The sequence below is a fragment of the Prionailurus bengalensis genome, chromosome X, assembly GCF_016509475.1.
Source record: "Prionailurus bengalensis isolate Pbe53 chromosome X, Fcat_Pben_1.1_paternal_pri, whole genome shotgun sequence".
Taxonomy (NCBI): domain Eukaryota; kingdom Metazoa; phylum Chordata; class Mammalia; order Carnivora; family Felidae; genus Prionailurus; species Prionailurus bengalensis.
In genome coordinates, this window is record NC_057361.1 from 79301983 (window position 1) to 79321059 (window position 19077).

The following is a 19077-nucleotide window of genomic DNA, read 5'->3' on the forward strand; positions in this document are numbered from 1 at the left end:
TTTCTAGGTTTTGTATTCTGTTTTACTAATCTATGTGTCTATGTTTGTGACAGTACCATACTGTCTTGATCGCTATAGCTTTTTTATGTAGCTTGAAGTCTGGACCTGTGATGCCTTCAGCTTTGTTTTCCTTTTTCAAGATTGTTTTAGCCATTTAGAGTCTATTGTAGTTCCATGCAAATTATAGGATTGTTTGTTCTAGCTCTGTGAAAAATGCTGGTGGTATTTTGATAAGGATTGTATTATATGTGTATATTGCTTTGGTTAATATAGATAACTTGATAATTATTCTTCCAATCCATGAGCACAGAATATCTTTCCATTTCTTTGTGTCATCTTCTATTTCTTTCATCACTGTTTTGTACTTTTCAGCATAGAGATCTTTTACCACATTGGTTAGATTTATTCCTAGACACCTTAATGATTTGGGGGAAATGTAATTGGGTTTGATTCCTTGACTTCTCTTTTTGCTGCTTTATTATTGGTGTATAGAAATGCAACGGATTTCTTGTGACTTTACTGAATTCGTGTGTCAGCTCTAGCAGGTTTTTGGTAGAGTCTTTCTGGTTTTCTACATAGAGTATTATGTCGTCTGCAAATAGTGAAAGTTTTAGTTCTTCCTTGATGATTTGGACACTTTTAAATTATTTTTGATGTCTGATTGCTGTGGCTAGGGTTTACAGTACTATGTTAGATAAGAGTGGTGAGAGTGGACATCCCTGTTTTGTTCCTGACCATAGAGGGAAAGCTCTCAGTTTTTATAAAATTAAGGATGATATTAGCTGTAGATTTTTCATATATGGCCTTTATTCTGTTGAGATACGTTCCGTCTAACCCTACTTTGTTGAGAGGTTTTTATCATGAATACCTGTTGTACTTTGTCATTGTACTTTGTATTGTTTATTGATGTGGTGTATCACATTGATTGATTTGTGAACATTAAATCACCCTTGCTACCCAGGAATAAATCCCAACTGATCACAGTAAATGATTTTTTTTAATATAAGGTTGGATTCAGTTTGCTAGTATTTTATTGAGAATTTTTGCATCCATGTTCATCAGGGATATTTGGCCTGTAGTTCTCCTGTAATGGAGTCTTTATCTGGTTTTGTTATCAGGGTAATGCTGGCCTCATAGAATGAGTTTGGAGTTTTCCTTCCTTTTCTATTTTTTAGAATACTTTGAGAAGAAAAGGTATTAATTCTTCTTTAAATGTTTTGGAGAATTGGCCTGTGAAGCCATCTGCCCATGGACTTTTCTTTGTTGAGAGATTTTTGATTGCTGATTTAGTTTTTTACTGCTTGTCAGTCTGTTCAAAAAATTTTTTTATTTCTTCCTGCTTCAGTGTTGGTATTTATACATTGCTAGGAATATAATTTCTTCCAGGTTCTCCAATTTTTTGGAATAAAATTTTGCATAATTTTCCATTATAATTGTATTTCTGTGGTGTTGATTGTTATTTCTCCTCTCTCATTTGTGATTTTGTTTATTTGGGTCCTTTCTCTTTTCTTTTTCATGAGTGTGGCTAGAAGTGTAGCAATTTTATTAATTTTTTCAAAGAGCCATTTCCTGGTTTAATTGATCTGTTTTATTGTTATTTTTTTCTCTTAGTTTCTACATCATTTATCTGTACTCTAATCTTTATTATGTCGCTCATTTTGCTGGATTTAGTCTAATTTTATTGTTCTTTTTCTAGCTCCCTTAGCTGTAGGGTGTGGTTGTTAATTTGAGATTTTTCTTGATGTGTGAGGTAGGTCTGTATTGCTATATACTTCCATCTTACCACCACTTTGCTTCACCCCAGAGGCTTTAGACCATTGTATTTTTATTTTCATTTGTTTCCATGTATTTTTTTCATTAATTTCTTGGTTGACCCATTCATTGTTTAGTAGCATGTTATTTAATTTACATGTATTTGTGTATTTACAAATTATTCTTGTGGTAGACTTAAGTTTCATACCATTGTGTGTAGAAAATATGCATGGTATGATCTCAGTATTTTTTATTTGTTGAGGCCTGATTTGTGACCTAATATGTAATCTTTTCTGAAGAATGTTTCAAGTACACTAGAAAATATTATGTGTTCTACTGTTTTAAGATGGAATGTTCTTAATATATCTGTTAAATCCATCTGCTCTAGTGTGTCATTCAAAGTCATTGTTTCCCTATTGATTTTCTGTTTAGATAATCTACCCATTGCTGTAGGTGTGGCATTAATATCCCCCTACTATTATTGTATTATTATTGATTGGTTCTTTTATGTTATATATATATATATATATATATATATATATATATATATATATTTGGGTGTACCATGTTGGGTGCATAAAGATTTACAATTGTTGGATCCTCCTGTTGGATTCTCCCTTTTGTTATGACATAGTACCTTACTTCATCTCTTGTTACAGTCTTTGTTTTGAAGTCTAATTTGTATGATGTATGTATTGCTAATCTGACTTTCTTTTGACATCCATTTGCATGATAAATGTTTCTACATCCCTTCACTTTCAACCTGCAGGTGTTTTTAGATCTAAAATGAGTCTTCAAAGGCAGCATAGAAATGGATATTATTTTTTATTCATTTTGACACCCTATATCTTTTTTAAAATTTTTTTTAACGTTTTTTATTTATTTTTGGGACAGAGAGAGACAGAGCATGAACGGGGGAGGGGCAGAGAGAGAGGGAGACACAGAATCAGAAACAGGTTCCAGGCTCTGGGCCATCAGCCCAGAGCCTGACGCGGGGCTCGAACTCACGGACCGCGAGATCGTGACCTGGCTGAAGTCGGACGCTTAACCGACTGCGCCACCCAGGCGCCCCGACACCCTATATCTTTTGACTGGAGCACTTAGTCCATTTACATTCAGAGTAATTATTGATAGATATGTACTTATTGCCATTTTATTATTTGTGTTGTGGTTGTTTCTGGAGATTTTCTTTGATCATTTCCTGTCTTTGTCACTTTTGTTCTTTCCACTCAAAGAGTCCCCTTTAATATTTCTTTCAGGGACAGTTAAGTGGTCACAAACTTCTTTGGTTTTTGTTTGTCTGGGAAACTCTTTATCTCTTCTTCTGTTGTAAATTATACACTTGCTGGATAGAGTATTTTTGGCTGCAGATTTTTTACCATTCTGCACTTTGCATATGTCATGCCACTCCCTGCTGACATGCAAAATTTCTGTTGAGAAATCTCCAGGTATTCTATGGGTATTCCCTTGTAATTAAGGACTTCTTTTGTCTTGATGATTTTAACGTTTTTTTTTTTCTTTATCACTATATCTGGCAAATTTACTTAAAATATGTCTTGGTGTTAGCCTTCTCTTGTTGATTTTGATGGGAGTTACTGTGCATTCTGGATCTGGATGTCTATTTCCTTCCCCAGTTTAGGGAAGTTTTTAGTTATTATTTCTCAAAATAAATATTCTGTCCCCTTTTCTCTCTCTTCTTCTGGGACTCCTGTATTTCAAATGTTAACATTTGATGGAGTCACTGAGTTCCCTAAATGTATTCTTGTGTTCCATAATTCTTTCTCTCTTTTGTTCAGCTTCATTATTTTCCATCATTTTGTCTTCTAGGTCACTAATTCATTCCTCTGCTTCTTCCAGCCTGCTGTTCATTGCATGAAGTCTGTTTCCAATCTCATTTATTGCATTCTTCATCTCTGATTGATTCTTTTTTAGCTCTTTATTTGTGTAGTAAGGGTCTCCCTGATGTTTTCCATTCTTTTCTCAAGGCCAGTGAGTATCCTCATGATTGTTGCTTTAAATTTAAATTTTTAATGTTTATTTATTTTTGAAACAGATTGAGAGATAGAGTGCAAGCAGGGGAGGGGCAGACAGAGGGAGACACAGAATTTGAAGTGGGCTCCAGGCTCTGAGCTGTCAGCACAGAGCCCGACACAGGACTCAAACTCATGAACCATGAGATCATGACCTGAGCCAAAGTCAGATGCTTAACCGACTGAGCCACTCAGGCATCCCATGGTTGTTGCTTTAAATTCTCCATCACGCATGTTGTTTATATCTGTTTCACTTAGATCTCTGGCTGTAGCCTTATCTTGTTCTTTCATTTGGGATAAATTCCTCCATCTTGGCATTTTGTTTAAGTCTCTGCCTTCTTCTATGTGTTAGAAAAGTCAGCTATGTCTCTTGCTCCCGAAAGTAATGGCCTTAGGAAAAAGAGGTTATGTGGTGTACAGAGCCTGGAGCTTCAAGGAGTGTCTCTCATTTTAGTTGGGTTGGCTCTGCTATTATATTTTGGCTGCTCTATTCTTTAGGCCAGTCATCTGCAGAGGCTCTCCTTGTTTGTAGTGGGCAATGTTTGGTCCTTGGCTGGAGTGTTGCAAATGTAATTAGGTGTGTTTGTTCTATTTGTGTAAAGAGACCTGATACTAGTTCTACTAGAATTGAGGCCTTGCAGAACTTTCTGGTCAGGAGACATGGTGTGGGCAAGGGTTTGTGCTGGTTTCTTGGGGAGGGGCCCACAGTGCTGGGATTTAAGCAATCTTGCATGAAAAGGGAAGTCCTGTCAGAGGGCAGAGGTGTGGGGCTTTATTTATGCAATTTAGACAACAAGTGTTGGTGCTGTACTGCTTCCTGAAGGTAGCTGTGTGTTTTGCTGAGGGTGTGAGAGAGAAATGGCACTGGCAAGCTTCTTTGTTCCGTGAATGCTTCCTCTTAGGGAATTTCTCAAAGAAGTGTTTATACTATTCCCCCTCTTTGCCTTAGGCATTCTTTAGATTGCTGTGTCCGTGCTTGCCTTCCTTCTCTCCAGGAGTAACATGTTGCCTTCCTTGCTTTATTCCCACCATGACTGCTGACCTTTAAAATTCCAAGCTTTAAGCCACACTAGTTGCAAGAACTCATGAAATTCAACTTCTATTGTTTTCTAAGCCAATGGCTTTGGGGAAATGTTCTCTTTGTGCATTCCCGTGTTCTCTACTCTCTCTCCCCTTTCTCCACAATCATCCCTCACTCCTTTCCACAGAACCTGCCATCCCTTTCTCCCCTAGACCATGTATACATACTTTTTACCTTCCTTGATGTGGCCTCTTCTGCCCCTTTAGTTGTACAGTTTGTTCTGTCAGTCTTCATGTTGATTTCTGTGGTATGTCCGATTATTTTATAGTTATCTACTTGTGTTCCAGGGGAGAGATGAGCCTATGGTCTTCCTACTCAGCTGCAATCTTCCCTCAACCAGCATGTTTTTGACATTCATCCACGTTATATGTATTTGTAACTTACTCCTTTTTAATTGCTGACCATTATTCCATTTTATAAAAAGCTACTATCTATATCTATATCTATATATCTATATAGGTAGATATATATATCTATATATATCTCTCTATATATAGATATAGGTATATCTACCTATATATCTATATCTATATCTATATATATCTACCTATATATATAGATATAGATATAGATAGATAGATAGATAGATCTACCTATATATATATAGATATATATATCTATATATAGATAGATAGATATATCTACCTATATATATATATAGATATAGATATATAGATATAGATATAGATATAGATATAGATATAGATAGTAGCTTTTTATATCTATATCTATAGGTAGATATATACCTATATCTATATAGATATAGATATAGATAGATAGATATATCTACCTATATATATATATATATATAGGTTCTCCCTTTTGTTATATATATATAGGTAGATATATCTATCTATCTATCTATATCTATATATATATAGATATAGGTATATATCTACATATATATAGATATAGGTATATATCTACCTATAGATATAGATATAAAAAGCTACTATCTATATCTATATCTATATCTATATATCTATATCTATAGGTAGATATAGATATAGATATATAGATAGATATAGATATACCTATATCTATAGGTAGATATAGATATAGATATATAGATAGATATAGATATGCATATAGATGATATAGATATAGATATAGATATAGATATAGATGTTCATTTTCCTTTAAATGTATATTTTACTTGTTTCCAGCTTGGAGCTACTATGAATTAAGTTCCTGTGATCATTATTATAGATGTTTTTCCGATGTGTATGTTGTTTCATTTCTCTTGAGTAAATAAGTAGTAGTGGAATTACAGGTCCCTGGGTAGTTGTATATTTGGGTTTATAAGAAATATCCAAACAGTTCTCTGTCATTGTTGTAACATTTTGCACTCCCATCTGCAATCTATGAGAGGTCTAGTCTTTTTATACCTTTATCAAAATTTAGTGTTTTCTTTTCCTTTTTTTTTTTTTTCAAATGTTAGTCATTCTATTGGGTGGGCAGTGGTATATCAGATGGTTTTAACCTTAATGGTTTTAATTTGTATTTCCCTGTTGACTAATGTTATGTATCTTTCAATGTGCATACTAACCCTTGGATATATTATTTTGTGAAGTATTTACTCAATTCTTTGACATCTTATTGGGTTGTTTTCTTTTATTGTTGATTCATAGGCTTTCATTGTATAGTCTACATATGAGTACTTTGTCAGCTATGTGGATTGTGAATATTTTTTCCCAGTCTGTGGTTGATATTTTCATTTTTATTACAAGTTTTTAATGAATTCAACTTATGAAGTTTTTTTTATGATTATTGATTTTGTGTTATTTCTGAGAGATTTTTGTCTATTTTAAAATTGCAAAGATACACTTTAGAGTTTTCATTTAGAAGCTTTGTGCTTTATCTTTAATGTTTACATCTATGATGCAGCTCTAATTGTCTATAATTCACTTCTATGTGGGCTGTGAAGTAGGACTCAAATTTGGTTGTTTTTCATGTTTATCCTATTTTTTCAGCACAGTTTGTTGAAAGGCCTTTCCCCCATTGAATTACCTTGAAAACATTTTCAAAATTCAATTGAGTGAATTGTGTGAGTATTCAGATACATTGATCAGGCAAACTATCCTTTTGCCAATGCAACATTTTCTTGATTGCTGTAGACTTATAGTAGCCTTGAAGTCAATAAAAGCTTATACACCAACTTTGGTTTTATTTTTAAAATTTTTTTTTGGCCCTTATAGTTTCTTTTTATTACCATAAACTTTGAATCCACAAGTTAATTTTGTAAAAATGAAAATTTTCTGAGATTGCTTTGATTCTATAGATCAAGTTGGAGGCAGCTGACATATTTAAAATATTAAGCATTCCAGTCTTTACATATGGTATATATCTCTATTTGTCATTAATTTGGGAAAATTCTTCACCAATATTACTTCAAATATTTCTTCTGCTTCTTGCTTGCTTGCTTCTTCTTCTGGTATTCCCACTGTATATATATTATACCTTTTGTAATTGTCCCACATTGCTTGGGTAGTCTTTTTCTTTTTCTTTTTTTTTTTTTCTTGACTTTTCAGTTCTGGATGTTTCCATCTTCACACCCACTTATTCTTTCCTTGGTTTTCTCCAGTCTACTGATGAACCTATCAATGACATTCTTTACATTGCTACTATATATATATTTCTAGTATTTCTTTCTGATTCTTTCCTTAAGTTTCTGTTTCTGTGCTAAATTATCCATCTATTCTTGCATGATCACACTTTCCATTAAAACCTTTAGTCTTTTGGGGCACCTGGGTGGCTTAGTCAGTTAAGCATCTGACATTGGCTCAGGTCATGATTTCATGGTTCATGGGTTTGAACCCCATGTCGGACTCTGTGCTGACAGCTCAGAGCCTGGAGCCTGCTTCGGATTCTGTGTCTCCCTCTCTCTCTGACCCTCCTCTGTTCATGCTCGGTCTCTCTCTCTCTCTTTCTCTCTCTATCTCTCTCTCTCTCTTTCTCTCTCTTTATCTCAAAAATAAACGTCAAAAAATTAAAATAAAACAAAACAAAATTTTTTATCCTATTAATTATATTTATTTTAAATTCCTGATTGATAATTCCAAAATCTCAGCCATATATGAGTCTGGTTTGATGTTTTCTTTGGTTTCCAGACTGTGGTTTTTACATTTCAGCATGCTTTATTATCATCTGTTGGTAGTCAGACATGATGTATTGAGTAATAGGAATTGAGGTAAATAGGCCTTTAGCATGAGGTTTTACATTTATATAGTTGAGACTTAAGCTATATTTACTGTTCACTATAGCTGTAGGTGTCAGAGGCTAGAATTTCCTCTTGTGTCCTTGTTTTTGTGTCTCCTGTTGTCTTTAGATACTCTGTAAATAGAGTCTGAGACTTGCAGTTTTTACAGCTATAATCTGTTATTATACAGAAGTCCAATTGATGTGGCACTAAGATTTGAGGTAAAGAGTGGAATATAGTTCTATGATTAGGTCTGAATATTTTAGTAAGCCTGTATCCCTGGGCTGTAACCTTCACAAGTAATTTTCAGCTTATTTTTCCACAGAAGGTGAGACAGAAAGTCTAGATGTGGCTGGAGTTGGAAATTTCCTTTCTTCTAGGTCTTATAAAAGTCAGGTTGGTTAGGCTCTGGCAAAAGTTTCCCTTCAGAGCAGACTACTTTTAAGGACAGCAGAGTTCTCTGGGTGCTTTCCAAAATGGCTACTTTTCCCCTCACCCTGACAGAAGAGGAGACAATTTTTCTCTCAGCTTCACCCTGAAATCTAGTGGGGTTCCTGGACAAAACTTTAACAAAATGTGGAGACATCTCTAAGATTGGCCACCCATTTTTTAACTATCGAGCTCATCCACACTGAGTACCCAGGAATCTATCAATCACAGTCTCAGTGTTCCTAACAGTACTGGCAAGAGCAGCAGATTTCTGTTCCTGGTAAATTGTGATACTTTGTGTTTGCTTGTGTTTTCAATTTTCATCATGGCAGTTCATGTTGTGACTTCAATTCTCTGATGGATCCCTCAATTCCTTGAAGAGAGTTGTTGATTTTCAACTTGTTCAGTTTTTTTTTTTTCTTGTATGGAGAGATATGATAACTCCTTGTATGTTTGTTTGGTTGGTTGGTTGTTTTTTTAAGAAGTAATACCTTCTTTTTTGTTTTTTTTTATTTTTTTAAATACAAAATTTATTGTCAAATAGGTTTCCATATGACACCCAGTGCTCATCACAACAGGTGCCCTACTCAATATACCCATCACCCATCCCCTCACTTCCACCCCACATCAACCCTCAGTTTGTTCTCAGTTTTTAAGAGTCTCTTATGCTTTGGCTCCCTCCCTCTCTAACCTTTCTTTTTTTTTTTTCCTTCCCCTCCCCCATGGTCTTCTGGTAAGTCTCTCAGTATCCACATAAGTGCGAAAACATATGGTATCTGTCTTTCTCTGTATGACTTATCTCACTTAGAATAACACTCTCCAGTTCCATCCATGTTGCTAAAAAAGGCCATATTTCATTCTTTCTCATTGCCATGTAGTATTCCATTGTGTATATAAACCACAATTTCTTTATCTATTCATCAGTTGATGGACATTTAGGTGCTTTCCATAATTTGGCTATTGTTGAAAGAGCTGCTATAAACATTGCAGTACAAGTGCCCCGATGCATCAGGACTCCTGTATCCCTTGGATAAATTCCTAGCAGTGCTATTGCTGGCTCTTAGGGTAGAACTATTTTTAATTTTTTAAGGAACCTCCACACTATTTTCCAGAGCGGCTGCACCAGTTTTCATTCCCACCAACAGTGCAAGAGGGTTCCCGTTTCTCCACATCCTCTCCAGCATCTATAGTCTCCTGATTTGTTCATTTTAGCCACTCTGACTGGCATGAGGTGGTATCTCAGTGTGGTTTTGATTTGTATTTCCCTGATGAGGAGCAACGTTGAGCATCTTTTCATGTGCCTGCTGGCCATCCGGATGTCTTCTTCAGAGAAGTGTTTTCTGCCCATTTCTTCACTGGATTATTTGTTTTTCAGGTGTGGAGTTTGGTGAGCTTTTTATAGATTTTGGATACTAGCCTTTTGTCCAATATGTCATTTGCAAATATCTTTTCCCATTCCGTCTGTTGCCTTTTAGTTTTGTTGATGGTTTCCTTTGCAGTGCAGAAGCTTTTTATCTTCATGAGGTCCCAATAGTTCATTTTTGCCTTAATGCCCTTGCCTTTGGGCATGTGTCAAGTAAGACATTGCTGTGGCTGAGGTCAGAGAGGTTTTTTTTCTGCTTTCTCCTCTAGGGTTTTGATGATTTCCTGTCTCACATTCAGGTCCTTTATCCATTTGGCGTTTATTTTTGTGACTGGTGTAAGAAAGTGGTCTAGCTTCATCCTTCTGCATGTTGCTGTCCAGTTCTCCCAGCACAATTTGTTAAAGAGACTGTCTTTTTTCCATTGGCTATTCTTTCATGCTTTGTCAAAGATTAGCTGGCCATACTTTTGTGTGTCTAATTCTGGGGTTTCTATTCTATCCCATTGGTCTATGTGTCTGTTTTGTGCCAATACCATGCTATCTTGATGATTACAGCTTTGTAGTAGAGGCTAAAGTCTGGGATTATGATGCTTCCTGCTTTGGTCTTCTTCAATATTACTTTGGCTATTTGGGGCCTTTTGTGGTTCCATACAAATTTTAGGATTGCTTGTTGTAGCTTCAAGAAGAATGCTGGTGCAATTTTGATTGGGATTGCATTGAATGTGTAGATAGACTTGGGTAGTAGTGACATTTTAACAATATTTATTCTTCCCATCCATGAGCATGGAATGTTTTTCCATTTCTTTATATCTTCTTCAATTTCCTTCATAAGCTTTCTATAGTTTTCAGCATACACATCTTTTACATCTTTGGTCAGGTTTATTCCAAGATATTTTATGCTTCTTGGTGCAAATGTGAATAGGATCAGTTTTTTTATTTGTCTTTCTGTTGCTTCATTATTAGTGTATAAGAATGCAACTGATTTCTGTACATTGATTTTGTATCCTGTGACTTTGCTGAATTCATGTATCAGTTCTAGCAGACTTTTGCTGGATTCTACCAGGCTTTCCATGTATAATATCATGTCATCTGTATAAAGTGAAAGTTTGACTTCATCTTTGCCAATTTTGATGCCTTTGGTTTCCTTTTGTTGTTTGCTGATGCTAGAACTTCCAACACTATGTGAAACAACAGCGGTGAGAGTGGACATCCCTGTCGTGTTCCTGATCTCAGGGAGGAAGCTCTCAGTTTTTCCCCATTGAGGATGATATTAGCTGTGGGCTTTTCATAAAGAAATAATAGCTTCTAAACTCTTTACGTTTTGGATCAGAACACAAAAGTCCTCTCTATTCATTTAGAAATGATGAAATGTACCTTAAAGTATTTTGAAGTTTTCAGTGTAGCTGTCTTGCATATCTGTTGCTCAATTTATTCCTAAGTAATTTATGTTTTATGTTTTTTTTCTTAAAAGCTAATTTCCAGTGGCATGCTGCTCATACAATGAAACACAATTGGTTTTAAAATTTTGTATACTGATCTTATATTACAAGACTTTGATGAATTTACTTTTTAGTTCTAGTAATTAATTTGTACATTGCTTATGATTTTCTACGTATATAATCATGTGTTCTTTAATGAAAAAGAGTTTTGGGTCACCTGGGTGGTTCAGTTGTTTAAGCATCTGACTCTTGATTTCAGCTCAGGTCATGATCTCATGGTTTGTGAGATCAAGCCACATGTCAGGCTCCGCACTGACATCATGGAGCCTGCTTGGGATTCTCTTTCCCTCTCTCTCTGAACCTCTCCCACTCATTCTCTCTCTCTCTTTCTCTCTCTCAAAATAAATAAATAAATAAATAAATAAATGAATAAGTTTAATTTTTTCCTTTCCAATTTTTATGCCTTTTGTTTCTTTCTGTTGACTTACTGGATTGGCTAGGACATCCAGTACAATTGAAGAGAAATGGTGATAGAAGACATTTTATCTTGTTCCTACTTTTAAGGGAAAAACATCCATGACCTAATAATTAAGATAGAAAACACCTAAGTTTTTCATAAATCCCTCTTATTGAGTTGAGCAAAGTTCCTTCTATTCCTAGTTTCTTGAGCACATGTTTTTTTTGAATAATAAAGAAATATGGAATTTATCAAATGATTCATCTGCATCTATTAATATAATTTTATGATTTTCCTTCTTTATTCTCTTTAAATGGTGAATTACAGTAATTGATTTTCAATGTTAAATTAATCTTGCATTACTGGCATAAATTTCACTTATTCATGATGTATTATATTTTATAATATATTGTAACCAATTTACTAGTACTGTGTTAAGAATTTTTTTGGTCTACATTCATGAAGGACTTTGGATGTCATTTTCTGTTCTTGTAATGCCTTTGTCACATTTTGGTAACTGGCTTATCCTGGCCTCAAAAACAAACTGGGAAAGACTCTCCCTTCCTTCACCTTCTAACAGAGTTAGTATAAGATTAATATTCCCTTCTTAAATGTTTGATAGAATTTATAAACAAGAACTTGTGATCTGCAAGTTTTCATTGTGGGACAGTACTTTTACTATACATTCAATTTATTTTATGTGTAGTCTTATTACACTTTTTTCTATATTTTTAAATCAGTTTTAGGAATTTGTACCAGTCAAAGAATTAATATATATCATCCAATTTCTCAATTTTGTTAGCCTGAAGTTGTTAATAATATTCCTTAGGTATCCTTTAAATGTGTGTAAGATTTGTATCAATACCTCTGCTTTCATTCTTGATACTTGTAATTTGTATTTGCTTTTATTTATTGATTTATTGATGTACATCAAAGCTTATTCTTTTATTAAACTTTTCAAATAACAAAACTTTCCTTTGTTAATTTTTTCTGTGGCTCATGTTTTCTATTTCATTGATCTTTGATCTTATGTTTATTGTTTCCTTTTTTCTACCTTGGGTTTACTTTGCTATTCCATTTTAGCTTCATAAGGTAAAAAAATAAAATCAACAAATTTAAGCCTTGCTGCTTTTATATAAATACTTGTTTCTTTTCTATATTCAAACTTATAAGTTTTTTACTAACCATGATTTTAGCTGCTTCCCACACATTTTGTTATGTTATGTTTTCATTGTCTCTCAGGTAGATTTCTTTTTTCTTTTTACATGATCCAGTCATCTTTTACTGGGCATATATTATCAATTATAATATGAAAACATTACATTATCATGTATTTTAACAAGGGGTGCCAGGCAAAAAAAGAATTGTCATGATCAGGAATGCAGAGTCACACTCTACACTGGGTCGTTTTACTGGTACTTGCATAGCCACTCATATTTGAGTTCCTTCTTAGAAAGGCAGTAGTTGGAAAGAATGTAAGTACCTGGCACTATAGAAACCACAGAAATCTCCTGTTCTTCACAATGGCACACTTATAATACAAGTAATAATAATATCTTTGAAATGCTCCAACACTGCCTTTAAGGGTGAAATCCCACATCAATATCCAGCTTGATGGCTTCTTTATTTTAACATCCTTGAATTTCTTTTTGTTCACTGTTAACACTGACACCATTTTGGTGTTCCTAGTATCCCTTATCCAGGTGAATTTATTTTATAATTCCCTTTGTAATTTCTTCTTTAATTAAATTTACAAATTTGTGGTAATTTATAACAAGGCTATTTAGTTTTGAACCACTTGAGGATATTTCTAGATACTTTTCTGTTACTAATTTACAATTTAATTCTATTATGATATGAGAAAATTCTCTGTAATACTTAAATCATTTGAAATTCATTGAGACTTATTTTAAGGCCCAGCATATGGTCTATATTGTTAAATTGTTTCATGTGCACATGAAAACAATGGGTTTTCTGAAGTTGTTGGATAAGCATTATAAAATGTTAATAGGGCCAAACTAGTTGATAGTATTTCCAGATCACTATTTTTTTATTTTTTTCTCACTGAGAGAAGGTTATAACTCAACCCAAACAACGTAAATGTGCCTAGTTTTGCCAATAATCCCTTTTTTCTTGAGTCCTATTTTGTCTAATATATTGAAATAATTTAAGTTTTCTTAAGCTTGCCATTCACTTGAATATATTTTTAAATTATTTTACTTTTTGATATTTATTTATTTACTTATATTTATTCTCAAGTTAGTTAACATACAGTGTAGTCTTGGCTTCAGGAGTAGAATCCAGTGAGTCATCACCTACATATAACACCCCATGCTCATCTCAACAAGTTCCCTCCTTAATGCCAAGCACCCATTTCCCCACACCCATCAACCTTCAGTTTTTTATCTGTATTTAAAAGTCTCTTCTGGTTTGCTTCCCTCTCTGTTTTCATCTTATTTTTCCTTCCCTTCCCCTATGTTCATCTGTTGAGTTTCTCAAATTCCACATATGAATAAAATCATGTGATACTTGTTTTCTCTGACTTATTTCACTAATACCCTCCAATTCCATCCACATTGTTGCAAATGGCAAGATTTCATTCTTTTTCATTTCCAAGTAGTATTCCAGTGTGTGTGTGTGTGTGTGTGTGTGCACACGTGTGTGTGTACCATATCTTCTTAGTCCATTAATCAGTTGGTGGACATTTGGGATCTTTCCATAATTTGGCTATCGTTGATAGCACTGCTATAAACATTGTGGTGCATGTGCCCCTTCAAATCATTATTTTTGTATCCTTTTGATAATTTCCAAGTAGTGCAATTGCTGGGTTATAGGGTAATACTATTTTTAATTTTTTGGAGAACTTTCACACTGTTTTCCAGAATGGCTGCACCAGTTTGCCTTCCCACCAACAATGCAAGAGGGTTCCTCTTTTTCCACATCCTCACCAACATCTGTTGTTGCCTGAGTTATTCATTTTAGCCATTCTGACAGGTGTGAGGTGGTATCTCGTTATGGTTTTGACTTGTATTTCCCTAATGATGAGCAATGTTGAGTATCTTTTCATGTGACTGCTTGTAATGCGGATGTCATTTTTGGGAAAGTGTCTATTTATGTCTTCTGCCCATTTCTTTACTGGATTATTGTTTTTTTGGGTGTTGAGTTTGGTAAGCTTTTATAGATTTTTCATACTAACATGTTATCTGATATGTTATTTGCAAATATCTTCTCATTATATCATTTGCATTTTATTTATTTATTTATTTATTTATTTATTAAAAAATTTTTTTTTCAACGTTTTATTTATTTTTGGGACAGAGAGAGACAGAGCATGAACAGGGGAGGGGCAGAGAGAGAGAGGGAGACACAGAATCGGAAACAGGCTCCAGGCTCTGAGCCATCAGCCCAGAGCCCGACGCGGGGCTCGAACTCACGGACCGCGAGATCGTGACCTGGCTGAAGTCGGACGCTTAACCGACTGCACCACCCAGGCGCCCCTGCATTTTATTTTTGTTGGCTGTTTCCTTCACTGTGCAGAAGCTTTTTATCTTGATGAGGTGCCAATAGTTCATTTTTGCTTTTATTTCCATTGCCTTTAGAAACATTTCAAATAAGAAGTTGTTGCAGCCAAGGTCAAAGACATTGCTGTCTGTTTTCTCCTGTAGAAATTTGATGGTTTCCTGTCTCACATTTAAGTCTTTCATCCATTTTGAATTTATTTTTGTGTATGGTATAAGACCATGGTCCAGTTTCATTCTTCTGCATGTCACTGTCCAGTTTTCCCAGCACCATTTGTTGAAGATACTTTTTTCAATTGAATACTCTTTACTGGTTTGTCAAAGATTAGTTGGCCATACATTTGTGGGCCCATTTCCAGGTTCTCCATTCTATTCCATTGATCTATTTTTCTGTTTTGTTTTGTTTTGTTTTGTTTTGTTTTGCTTTTGCCAATACTATACTGTCTTGATGATTACACCTTTATAATACAGGTTAAAGTCCGGGATTGTGATGCCGCCAGGTTTGGTTTTCTTTTTTCAGGATTGTTTTTGACTATTCAGGGTATTTTCTGGTTCCATACAAATTTTAAGATTGTTTGTTCTATCTCTGTGAAGAATGCTCGTTGATATTTTGATTTTACATTGAATATATATTTCTTTGTGTAGTATCAACCTTTTAACCATATTTGTTCTTCCAATCGGTGACCATAGAATGTTTTTCCATTTTTTGTGTGTCTTATTCAATTTATTTCATAAGTTTCCTATAGTTTTCAGCATACAGATCTTTCACCTAATGGATAGATTTATTCCTAGGTATTTTATGGGTTTTGATGTAATTATAAATGGGATCAATTCCCTGATATCTCTTTCTGTTGATTCATTATTAGTGTAAAGATATTACACTAATTAGTATAAAGATATAGTGTAACCTATTTCTGTACATTGATTTTGTATCTTATGATGTTGCTGAATTCCTGTATCATCTCTAGCAGTTTTTTGGTGGAGTCCTTCAGGTTTTCCATATAGAATATCATGTTGTCTGTGAAGAGTGTAAGTTTGACTTTTTTGCAAATTTGGATGCCTTTTATATCATTTTGTTGTCTGATTGCTGAGGCTAGGCCTTTCAAAACTATGATAAACAGCAGTGGTGACAGTAGACATTCCTGTTGTGTTCCTGATTTCAGGTAAAGCTCTCAGTTTTTTCTCCACCGAGGATTATATTAGCTGTGGGTCTTTCGTATATGACTTTTATGATGTTAAGGCATGTTCCTTCTATCCTGAATTTCTTGAGGGTTTTTATTAAGAAGGGATGCTGTATTTTGTCAAATGTTTTTTCTGCATCTATTTACAGGACCATATGTTTCTTATCCTTTCTTATATTAATGTTGATTGATTTTCAAATGTTGACCCAGTTCTACAACCCAGGAATGAACCCCACTTGATCACGGTTATTAATTCTTTTAATTTATTGTTTAATTGGATTTGTTAGTGTCTTGTTAAGAATTTTTGCATTCATGTTCATCAGAAATATTGGTCTTTAATTCTCTCCAGTGGGGTTTTTGGCTTGGGAATCAAGGTAATGTTGGCTTCATAGAATGAGTCTGGAACCATTCCTTTTATTACTATTTTTTGGGGGGCAACAGCTTGAGAAGAAAGGCTATTAACTATGCTTTAAATGTCTGGTAGAATTCTGCTGGGAAGCCGTCTGGTTCAGGACTCTTATTCATTGGGAGTTTTTTGATAACCACTTTAATTTCTTTGCTAGTTATGGGTCAGTTCAAATTTTCTATTTTATCCTGTTTGAATTTTGGTAGTGTGTGAATGTGTAGAAACTTGTCCATTTCTTCCATGTTGTCCAGTTTGTTGGCATATAATTTTTCATAACATTCTCTAATAATTATTTGTATTTCAGTGGTTTTGGTTGTGTTCTCTCTTCTTTCACTCATCAAGTTATCTATTTGGGCCCAGTCTTTTTTTTTTTTTTTCTTTTTGAGAAATCTGGCTAAGGGGTTATCAATTTTGTTTATTGCTTCAAAAAAAAACCTCATAGATTAATTGATCTGTCTACTGTTTTTTTCTGGATTCCATGTCATTTATTTCTGCCCTAATCTTTCTTATTTCTTTCCTTCTGCTGGCTTTGGGCTTTATTTGTTGCTCCTTTTCTAGCTCCTTTAGGTATAAGGTTAGATTGTGTATTTGGGACCTTTCTTGCTTCTTGAGATAGGCCTGAATTGCAATGCATTTTCCTCTTAGGACTGCCTTTGCTGCATTACAAAGAGGACTATTGTATTTTGATTTTCATTTGTTTCAATATATTTTTTAATTTCTTAATTTCCTGGTTGACCCATACATTCTTTAGCAGGATGTTCTTTAGGCCCTACACAATTGGGGGCTTTCCAAAAATTTTCTTGTTGATTTCAAGTTTCATAGCATTATGATATGAAAATATGCATGGTATGATCTTAGTATTTTTTCACTTGTTGAGGGCTGTTTTGTTACCCAGTATGTTATCTATTCTGGAGAATGTTCCATGTGCATTCAAGAAAAATGTGTATTCTGCTGTTTTGGGATTAAAAATTCTGAATGATCTGTTTAGTCCATCTGGCCCAATGTGTCATTTAGAGCTATTGTTTTCTTATTGATCTTCTTCCTAAATAATCTGTCCATTGCTATAAGTGAAGTATTATAGTCACCTACAGTTGTGGTTTTATTATCAATAAATTTGTTTATGTTTGTGATTAATTGATTTATATATGTTGATGTTTCATGGTGAGGGCATAATCATTTACAATTGCTAGCTCTTGATGGATAGACCCTTTAATTATGATATAATGCCTTTCTTCATCTCTTGTTACAATACTTATTTCAAAATGTAGTTTGTCTGATATCATTATGGCTACTATGGCTTTCTTTTGATATCCATTAGCATGATAGATGGTTCTGCACCCTCTCACTTTCAATCTGCAGGTGTCCTCGGTTGTAAAAGTTGCTCTTATAAGCAGCATAGAGATAGGTCTTGTTTTTTTGTTTGTTTGTTTTTGTTTTTTTATCCATTCTGATATCCTATGTCTTTTCATTGGGACATTTAGTCCATTTACATTCTGAGTGATTATTGAAAGATATGGATTGTGTTATCTGTGGGTTTTTGATTTGTGGTAATGTCTCTGGTCTTTTGTAGTTTTTTCTGCTTTCCATTCACAGAGTTTCCCTTAGGATCACTTTCAGGGCTGGTTTAGTGGTTATGAACTCCTTTAGTTTTTGTTTGTGTGGGAAAGCCTTTATCTCTCCTTCTATTCTGAATGACAACCTTGCTGGATAAAGGATTATTGGCTGCATATTTTTTCTTATTCAGCATATTGAATATTTCCTGCCACTCCCTTCTGGACTTCCAAGTTTCAGTAGATAGGTGTGCTACAACCCTTATGTGTCTACCCTTGTAGCTTAAGGACTGTTTGTCCCTAAGCTGAATTGTCATTCTTTAATTCCATTATTTGACTAAGATGAGATTTTTTCTTAATTTCTAACTGACCCACTGTTCATGTTTTTGGTAGTATTTTCAGGGTAAAAGCTGCATAAACATGGATCTCAAATTTATTGTCTGAGTGAAGGCTCACCCATTACATGTTTCTTCACAACTACTATAACTGGAAAGTCAGCAAACTAATATTTAAATGGATACCAGTGGGAACTTTATCTTTGCCACTCTTTTCTGTCTAATCATCTAGAGTCTTAGGTTAAAATGGAGTGCAGTGTCGTGTGCTTCACAGTAACTCACATTCTTACTATAGCTTTAAATCCAACTTCATGTGCAAAATCCTATAACCAAAGGC

General features: G+C 34.4%; 1 long non-coding RNA gene across 1 annotated transcript; it reads left to right on the forward strand.

Moving 5' to 3' along the window:
• Nucleotides 1–1069: 1069 nt before the first annotated feature.
• Nucleotides 1070–17056, forward strand: LOC122477489. The gene is made up of 3 exons (XR_006295704.1): nucleotides 1070–1086; nucleotides 11500–11505; nucleotides 16799–17056. It is a non-coding gene; the product is annotated as an uncharacterized LOC122477489 (long non-coding RNA).
• The last annotated feature ends 2021 nt before the right edge of the window (nucleotides 17057–19077 follow it).